Below are 10,598 nucleotides of genomic sequence, written 5' to 3'. Positions count from 1 at the left end.
GTAACTCTTCTGTGGTGTGTTTGTTGGGATCGATGAACTTCGAGTTTATGCTCAGATCTATGTTTTTCTATCCATGAAAGTATTTGAGTTTCTTTGACCTCTTTTATGCATGATCTCTTATAGCCTCATATTTCTACTCCGATATTTGGTTTTTGTCTGGCCAACTCAATCTATTTATCTTGCAATGGGAAGAGGTGCCCAGTAGTGGGTTTGATCTTACGGTGCTTGATCCCAGTGACAGAAAGGGAACCGCCACGTATGTATCGTTGCCACTAGGGATAAAAAGACGAGATCTATATCTACTGCCATATAGATAAACGGATCTTGTCTACATCATGTCATCATTCTTATTGCATTACTCCGTTTTTCCATGAACTTAATACACTAGATGCATGTTGGATAGAGGTCGATGTGTGGAGTAATAGTAGTAGATGCAGGAAGGAGTCGGTCTCCTAATCTTGGACGTGATGCCTATGTAATGATCATTGCCTAGATATCATCATAATTATTTGATGTTCTATCAATTGACCAACAGTAATTTGTTTACCCACTGTTTGCTAATTTTCTCGAGAGAAGCCAATAGTGAAACCTATGGCCCCCAGGTCTTATTTCTCATATATTTGCCTTTGCGATCTACTTTTTCCTTGCTTTTATTTTCAGATCTATGAAACCAAAAATCCAAAAATACTTTGCTGCACTTTATTTTATTTGCGATCTATTATTTCAATCTATCACAACTTTCTCCCATCACACGCCAATTTCTGGCGACGTTACCCGAAAGGGATTGACAACCCCTTTAACTCGTCGGGTTGTGAGGTGTTGCTATTTGTGTGTAGGGGTTGTTTACGTTGTGTTTCTTGGTTCTCCTACTGGTTCGATACCTTGGTTTTATAACTAAGGGAAATACTCTACCGTCGTTGTGCTACATCATCCCTCCCTCTCTGGGGAAATACCGACGTAGTTCCAGCTACCATCATAGAGCCTCCTTTTCAGTTTCCCAGCTATCTATGTCAGCAATGAAGGTCTTTTTGAGCTGCTCAATGTTTTCCAAAGAAATCCTCAATTTTGATTGGGCCTTGGATGTTTCAGATTGTTGAGTTTTTATGTTGGCCTTCAGATCATTGAGCTGTGAGTCCTTCGCAGAAAGTTTAGCCTGTGATATAAACATAGACCGAATATTTTGAGTATTGCTGAAGTCCCAAGCACAATACAAGTATGATACTTGGCACTTGGGGGCTAATGCATATTTGCTCTTAAAGATTTTTTTTTGAAAGTCCCAAGCACAATACAAATATTATACTTGGCACTTGGGGGCTAATGCATATTTGCTCTTAAGAACAATTTTTGAAGTCCCAGGCACAATATAAATATTATACTTGGCCCTTGGGGGCTAATGTATGTTGCTCTTTTGTTAAGACAGAATCATTGGCTGACCCGGACAAATGATGTAATCTGTTTTACAAAGACTACAACTTGGATTGTTGATTTCAAACAAGATGATTAGTCCTGGCTTATTCATGACTGATTAAGCTGGCACTTGGGGGCTACAGAGCAAAGTTCATTTCTTGCTACTTAAAGTCCTGGCTTAATATATTTATTAAGCCGGACCTTGGGGGCTACTGGATTTGATCTATGCAACTATTGAAGTTTACAGCACATTCTATTCTATCATGTCCAATAAACTTGGCGACTAAGGGAAGTATACTCATATGAAAAGCGAATGGTGAGTAAGTTACTTCATAGCGTTCCTTCATCAAATTGATCAAACCGGCTTCAAAGTCTCGGCTGGTGTATAGACGGTTCAAGTACCCAGAGTGGATGTCTTGGGCGCTGAAATGGGCATAGCTATCCAATTCCACCTTCCACTTGCCTTTATCTTCAGTAGAAATTTCTTCTTTGGCGCTGTGTTTAGATAAGGAAGTAGGTTGACCCGGAGCTGTGAATCCAACCCCAGTAACAATAACATCATCAGCCTTCTCCTCAGCAGGCTTAGTCGGGCTTGGCGGCTTAGAAATATCTGGTTCAACATCCATATGATCTATGGAGGCTTCATGGTATTGAGGTGGTGGGTCATCAATAATATCTTCAGCAGCTGGTTGTTGTTGTTCTGGCTCAGACGGGAAGACGTAGTCGGCCGGCTTATTCAACTTTGCTTTCTTACTGGGTTTGGCCTGGCCCCTGAAAATAAGAAGCATAGAGAGGTCAGTGTAATCATCAGGTATATGGTTTGAATGGTTGGAAGTGCTCTTACCCAGGTACAGTCTTGAAAGCTGGGATTTGAGTTCCCGTTGACTCGCCAGAGGAGGAATGAGAAGTCCCCAGATAGTTTGAATCAGACAGAAATGACCTGCCTTGGGATAAAGTATATCAGAAATATATAAGACCTCTGGGCGGCGTTTGTGAACCGGTGTGTTGGGTAAGCCAGAAAAAGTAATCACACCACTGCTATGTAGGGTGGTGCGGCGAGCTTCGTGTTGCTGTTTCTTCAAAAGAAAGTTGGGATCCAAGTGAGCTAGAGGGTGACAAAAGCTTACTTTTCGGCTTGCTTCTCGGTTTTTCTGTGTTGGCAGAGGTTCTGAGCCGGAAGAAATAGTAATTACCTCTGTGTCACCTGCACGACTGGCTTCAGCATCGTCCTGATAATAATCGTTGTCAATGAGATGTATAAAAAAGAGCCAAGGGAGTCAAGTTCTACCTCTGACTCGTCATCATCATCTTCATCATCAATGTTTACACCGACGGGTTTGGTGGTCTTCTTCTTGGCAGGTTTTTTGGTCACCCTGGTTTTGGTACGAGCCGGCTTGGTCGGCTTATCTTGCGGCTTCTTCTTCCAAAATGCAGAATCAGCCTGTTAAAGTCAAAAGATCACGAGTGGGCATAATTATTGAAAATATAGATTGAGTGGAAGATATGCAAACTTACGGCTGGCGGCTTGTTGAAGGTGCTAAAAGGACTAAGTCCTATTTTGCTGCATTCTTTTAAAAGTTCGTTTAGCAATTTCTTGGTGGCTTCATCAATTTCTGCATCGGACAGTTGGATGTCACAGTGGAGCTGGGGATCTTTCACACTGCCAGTATATTCACATATTAAGCCGGGGCGACAGTTTAATGGCAAGATATGGCTCTGAGCTTTGAAAATGATGGGGCATATTTGGCCCGATCCTATGCACTGAGCAGCGAGGGGAGTGGATGTGTGCTGCTAAGCCGGTGATCGCGGTAACCCGGTAAGGGATTTTCGTCGGCTGGAGATGTGTCTTGATAGTAGAACCAAGTCTGGTTCCAGTCTTTGGGGTGACTGAGCGGCTTAGCATAGGGACAGCTAACGTCTTTCCTCTTTTGAATTGAAACCCCACCAAGTTCGGTGTTGGGCCCATCAACAAACTCGGTCTGGTGGTTTAAATAGTAGGACTCTCTGAATAAGTCAATCGTGGGCTCATCTTGAAGATAAGCTTCATAGAACACTTGGAAATTGCAAATATTGGACACGGAGTTGGGTCCGATATCTTGAGGGTGAAGTTGGAGAAAATGAAGCACATCACGGAAGAACTTTGAGCCGGGTGGGCTAAACCCCCGACTCAGGTGACCAGTAAAAACAATCACTTCTCCGTCCTTGGGTTTAGGAGGAAATTCTTCACCAGGGACCCTCCAGTGAATGACTTCTTTTTTGGCTAAAGCGCCAATTGCAACATAGTTGTTCAAGTCTTCCTCAGTAACCCAGGATGGGACCTAGTTGCAAGCAGTGTATGTCTTGGCCATTTTTGATGAGCGGAAAGAAAGATTGTGTCGGTTCATGATTATATGGTTAAGCCGGCCTAACGAGTTAGCTGGTGAAAAATAATGAAGCATGCGTAAGTGATTAAGCCGGAGGACAACATTGAAGTTATAAACATGAGCTATTGGCGGCTTAAGAGGGGACTAATGATACCTGGCGGGTTATGCTTTCTAAAGTTAAGCCGCCCGTACAATTATTGAAGTACAAATCTGAGAAAGGGAAAATTGCTATTTTTTGAAAAAACAGGTTTCGCAGATTGATACCATGATTTTGGATCTATGGCACTTCAGATAATGGAAAAATATCTAGACCTAAATTATGGTGCTTGAGCAGTTCATATGTCCAGATTGGATTTTTTATGCAAAAGAAGATGTCCTAGTAGCGAAAACGAGTGCTACAACTACCACCACACAAGAGAGGTACCAAGTTCGAATCAAAAAGAGCAAGTTACAGGAAAGAAGGAAGATGAACTTCGACGTACTTGTAGGAAACCCTAATGGGATTTATAGGAAAAGGAAGGAGGAGAACTCACCAAAGTTGTTGAATAGCAGAGGTGCGTGGATGAATTCGAATCAAATCAGGTTGATGCAGTGGACGTTGTTGAGGCAGTGGCGAAGGTCGACGGCGGCGGTGGAGCTCGGGTGTTGAGGCGATGCGAGGTGGAAGACAGAGACGAAGAGGCAAGGAAAAAATGAAAGGGACCCCTGGCCCTATTTATAACATCGAAAGGATAAGTGGCATGCGCGGAAATCGAGGAGGCCAAGAAATGGATATGTGACAATGCAGACGCCTCGATTTTCGGAAGTTCATTAAAACAGAAGATATATTACATATTTGGTGCTTGTATAATATTAGTGAGAGGTGACGTCACGACGGATTACCACAGTCCTAGGAGATGACATCATGGTGGGTTACCATAATCCTTAGAGCAAATGAAGGACTTTTTCTAAGTATTGGCAGATTGATATGAACAAGTTCACATCAAACTGGGGCCTAATGTTGGGGATATAACTACTGGGCATGACCTGCCCAGGAGGGGCCGGGTCATACCACTGGTGGTTCACCATTAACGAAGCCCATGAAGATGTTGAAGATGGTGGTTCATGAAGCAGGCTTACTGAAGGTCCGGAAGCCCAAAGGCGACTTAAGGCCCGGAATAGTAAACCGCCATATATGTGTGATTTGTATTGTAAGGCATGTATAATTAGTCACCGAGCCGGACACGTTGTATAAGCCGGCCAGGACTCCAAGAGCCACTGGGCGTCAATCTGTGTATATAAAGGGAGGACCTGACGGCGGTTTATGACAAGAAACAAGAGAGATCGAAAGCTAGGTTAAGCGTATTCGCTCCTAGGTAATCGAAACCCAAGCAATACCACCTCAACTGGATTAGGCTTTTACCTTCATAGCAGGGGGCCGAACCAGTATAAACTCATGTGTCCTTTGTCCCGTTTAACCTCTTTAAGATAACCTAGTTACGATGGCTCCATGACTAAGTCCTTTCGCTAGGACATCTGCCATGACAATTCCACGACATACATACAAGCCTAGAAATAACTAATATTTGAAGAAAGAAATCAGAAGAGGGATGTTTATGCAGAGAGTTCCTGCTTTGGATTCTATATAGAGACATGTATCTCAATGGACAACCAAAGTCTATATGATAATAAATTACTGATTTAGAGACATGTTCATGCACACTATTCATCCCATATATTGAATTGTATCCTATTAATTGATATGACACTCCTTGGGATAATGTTGCCTTCATATACTAAAACCTATGGACGAAAGTTATCTCTAGTTTCTTCTCATAGCACTGAAGGTTCATAGTGATCATGGGACGAGTTCTTCACTTCTACAAATATCTAAATGTTTCACATCACATACTGAAGGGCAATAATGCAAAATAGGTTATGCTGGCAGGCTAGCATCCGTAAGGGCAATGATAATGTAGAACCCTTTTGCATCAACTAGAATGTCTACATCCAAGGTCGTCTCACATGGAATTATGAAACCGTAAGAATCAAACCGAGCAAAATGAAACAAAAGAATAGTTCAACCCAAGCACATGAAGGTTCAAAGTCATCACGGGACGAGTTCTTCACTCTGATTAACATATAAATGTTTCACATCACATAGTGAAGGGAAATAATGCAAAACAGGTTATGATGGAAGGCTAGCATCTGTAAGGGCAATGATAACGTAGAACCCTTTTTGCATCAACTAGAGTGTCTACATCCAATGTCGTCTCACATGGAATTACGAAACTGTAAGAATCAAACCGAGCAAAATGAAACAAAAGAAGACTTCAACCCAAGAACATGAAACTATATATGATGGTGAAAACAAACACATCGTGACGAAAACGTACAATTAAACTTCATGAACTTGAAGAACTCTGAATAAACACAAAAACTAAAAATAAATCCTCTTTATTTATGTAAATAAACGAGCGATCCAATGTAACAACCGACAAATTAGCCAAAATCAACACAAGGCCCTTTTTATCGTTGCATACAAAACTTGTATATAGTGTCAAAATAACATGTGTTTTTATGAAAGATTTCAACATTTGTACCAATATTATACATACACCACAACATAAAACATAACAGTTTTGCTAAGTCTCAGTCGACTGAGACTTGCTCATGTCTCATGCGATACTATATTCGTTTAATCTTGCATGGAGATTCATCCAATATTTCTATTTTTATTTTTTCCATTTCCTTTTTGTATACTATATCACTTGAGTGAGACGTGGCTAAGTCCCAGTCGACTGAGACCTAGCCACATAGAAAACATAAAGCGAACAAGCAACAACTGAATAACTAGTCAGATGATGACAAGATAAGTTTAATATCATTGTATGAAAAAAATCTCACGTGAGGTATCAATAGTCGCATGTGGACACAGAGCACTTCAGGTTCTTTTACAAGTTTTTAAGAAGTAGCGTGGATCACAAAAGAAATCGGGTGTCATTGTCAGAGCAATGAGCAATGAGCAATGAGCCACCTAGACTAGAGTTTTTCTTCTATTGAGAATCTCTCGAATCGGACTCCAGAACATGCGAATTGGGTAGTACTCCTATGCGTGAGAACAACTCGTACATGAGATCAAGGTGACATGAGTTTGTAGCATATGGACATGAGTTAGATATTTGTGTATAAAGAGCACTTTTCTCCTTGAAATTTAATTTCTACCAAAAAATAAGGAATAACTTGCAGAGCCACATTTTTTCAATTACTCATCTCCAGTAATTTTTTAAAATGAATCTTATTACTTTTTGCATCGAACATCATGCGGTAGTTTCACCATGTTTTTATTCAGCAAGAATTCGATATGCAGAAACATCTGAGAATAACGGGTCTTGCCCAGAGCATCTCACACTTCCCATCAACAAATCCCTCCTTGTGGCAGGCCGAAACACATGGATCATCACTGCAATCTTTGGTATAGCTCTCGCTAGCCTCCTTGCAAGTCTTGGCATCAGAGCCTACAAAACAAACAACACAATACGAAGTATGAAAAAACATATCCTATAGTGTTTAACAAAGATATAAGATGATTTATGATGCACAGAGTATGAATTTCATATATGACTAGCAAATGTATAGATGATGCATTGAGGAAGTTCCTTGTTCTTTAAATGATACTTTGATACAAAACTTACCAGGAACCAAGAGGATTAGCATGATAAATAGCAAGCATAGTAGGCTTCGAACCTTGAGGACTCCCATGTCTCAATGATTATCAAGACACGAAGAAAGGTAAGTGACCACAAAACTGATGCACATCCAAATAGTCTATGCCATCTCTTATAGCCATGGATGATGTTGTCTAATGGAAAATTAAGAAAATATTAATTGAAAATTAATGGGAAAGATATTATTAGGTTCTCATATTTAGCATATATATTGTGTGATCCTATATACTCGCTCCATCCTGATTCATAAGCGACACTTATCATTAATTATGATTTCTTTTCCTTCCTATTCTCATGGTGTGAAACAGTTTCCTTTTCTGAGCCAATGTATGTAGAGAAATAAGCGGCTATTTTCTGAAGAAAATTAACCTTGTAATTGACACAGGTAGTTATTAAGCACATAATAGTGGTTGATAAGATAGTCTTATCTTAAGCCTTGCATTTGTTTTAGAGATGGCGATAAAAGCATGCCTGTAGTGGATTATCTCTTAGCACTATCTTCAATAACTATCTATTCCTAAAAACATTGTGAGACATATTCTGCTGAGAGATCATCTCTTAACACTAGTGCAGCGATCTGCTATACAAACGGTTTTTAACCCCTTTCCGTGACAACATTTTAAACCGCCGCCTTGCATGTGTGATTGGTCGAGCCATCACATAAACCGTCTGGGATAGGTCCTCTGGTCACACACGTGGGGCAAAAAGAGCTCATGTGTGATTGGTCGAGCCATCACATACAATTATACACGCCCAATCATTCTGTTCGTACGTACATACCACACAGTGAATACCAGCGAAACGTTTCTGTTCATGTGTACATCGCAAATAGTGAATCCCAGACAAATGTTGTTGTTCATACGTAAATCACACACAATTTTTCCCATCACATCATATATGGTAGCCTTACCATTGCAGACGATATTAATAACTTTATCATTTGTGTTATTGAATGCATCACGCACGGTGCCTAGAAGAAACTGTGTAGCATAGGTGTCCATTACACACACTTTTTATGTGGAAAACATTTGTGCAACGTGGCCTAATAGAAACAATTTTCCAGAGGAAGTCATGTGTGATTGTTCATTGATCCAACACGTTTACTTCCTAGAAACTGTGTGGGTTGTCTGATGTCATCGCCCACGGTGTTGTCCCAATAACCGTTTGCAGGAAAACCAAGTAAGCACGCTAATTAGCCTATTATATTTAGTCCATTTAGTAATCAAATTGACATTTCATATTAAACACACGATATATTTCATTTTCATAAGGATTTCATAATTGAAATACATCAGAGAGTACAACATCGTATAGCTTCGGCACTCGGTTACACCATATAGGCATATAGCTAGCTACCCCATTACACAACATCACCAAGTTTCACATGCAAGATCTAAAACCTTTGGAAATAAGCATCATAGATGATACATAGATAGATGAATCTCATCTGGAAAACTGCTGAAATGGAAGGCGAATATGGAGCCTTCAATGATGTTGATGGTCCTTGCAACTTTAGGGCAGTGCTTGTGGATGATTGACCGCCGATCCTTCGTCCTCTTGAGGAAGATTTCGACATTGTAGCTTGGGTGTTGTATGAACACCTTCCTCACCTCTTGACCATACAGGTGGTTTCAGAGGTAATTATCAGTGAACTGCTTTGGAAAGGCCTGAAAACAAAGATATGCATAGATATGTCTTCTTCATTGTGTAGACAAATATCTTGTTGTTTTCGTCACTAGTTTCTTAATGCTAACAATCTTTCTGAGTTTCTTGATTTGACTAATATTCATGGACATCTCATTTCCCTATATGCAAAATGGGTCTAACAGTGGGTCAAAACCTCTGACAGTAGGACCTACATGTGCAAGACAAAATTGTTAAAAATCTAAATATTAGAATGGTTCCTGCAATTGCACAATTGTAACAGCCCATTTGTAACTTTTCCCAATTTGGCAATATATCCATTTTGGTCTTCATCCAATTCCTTGGTTCTATCATGGTTGGCTACTTTTTGTTTGCCTTTGTGTTATTTGTTTATTGCATTGCCATGCCATCATCTTGTTGCATCATGGCCTCATCATGTGTTTGCATTGTGCTTGGTGTCATTTTGCATATCCCCGTCATCATGTGCATCTTCATCTTGTAGCATGTTGCATTGTGTCATGTTCCTTGGGATCCAACTTTCATCTTTTTCCCCCTCATCACCACCTCTCCTTCTCTTTTCCTTCACTTTTGCAAGTGTCATTTTCCCTACTCCATAAATGTTCATCTTCTCTCCTATAAATCTTGCACCATGGCCTAAACCCCTATGCAAGTTTTCACCTTACTTGAAATTGTTTTGGTCAGGTTCAAAAATGACCAAAGTTTGAACTCAATTCAAATTTGTTTTATTTTTCTACCTTTAAAAATGCCCGAACCAATTTTATTAAATAGGGCATAAATCCAGGATCATGGGAATATTGTTATATTTCTCAAACTCCTCTCCTTTTCCCCTGCTCTTTTCCATTTATTTTTTGCCTGAAGAAAAAGGAAAATAAAGGAAGCAGCAACAGCACCTACCTGGGCCTCGGCCTCCCAGGCCGGCCTAGCTAGCACCCCGCGCCTTGCAGCCTAGCTCACCCACCCGTGCTCTCTCTCCCTGCCTTTTTCAACCACACCTACGTGTACCCCCGCTAGCTACCTGCCACGTCGCCCTTGGGTCCCACCTGCCAGCTGCCTAGCTACAGTCGCCCGCACCAACCTCTTCGTCCAACTCTTACCTGCGCCATGGCGACCCCGTGCTGAGAGCGTGCGAGCTTCGTCCCGTTGTCCTATCCCCTTTTAAACCCCATCTCCTTGTCCCTCATCTATCTAGGGTTTCCCTCACCCATCCACCGCCGCCTGGTGAGTTTAACCTCCAGATCCGCCGTCTCTGTCGTGCCCGAGTGCATAGGCGACGTGCTCCCCGTCGACCTCTGCCCCGCCTACCGTGTTTGTCGTCTTCCCTGTCGTCGACTACGTCCACGATGTCGACTACGTGGAGCTGGAACCCGCCACTGCGTAGTCTTCTTCCTCGTCTTTGACTCCGGCCACCGCACGTGTTCGATCGTCGTTGTCGCCGTCTCAGACCTCCTCTCGAGTA

The 10,598-nt window shown here is 41.4% G+C and overlaps 1 long non-coding RNA gene across 1 annotated transcript; it reads right to left on the bottom strand.

Annotated features, from left to right (window-relative positions):
• Positions 1-7,028: 7,028 nt before the first annotated feature.
• LOC119317249 lies at positions 7,029-7,551 on the bottom strand. The gene is made up of 2 exons (XR_005153562.1): positions 7,445-7,551; positions 7,029-7,267 (listed from the first exon to the last, which is right to left on the bottom strand). It is a non-coding gene; the product is annotated as an uncharacterized LOC119317249 (long non-coding RNA).
• Between the last annotated feature and the right edge of the window lie 3,047 nt (positions 7,552-10,598).

Source organism: Triticum dicoccoides, chromosome 6A (assembly GCF_002162155.2).
Source record: "Triticum dicoccoides isolate Atlit2015 ecotype Zavitan chromosome 6A, WEW_v2.0, whole genome shotgun sequence".
Lineage (NCBI taxonomy): Eukaryota > Viridiplantae > Streptophyta > Magnoliopsida > Poales > Poaceae > Triticum > Triticum dicoccoides.
The sequence above is the reverse complement of the archived record's forward strand: the minus strand, read 5'-3'. Positions and strand labels throughout refer to the sequence as shown.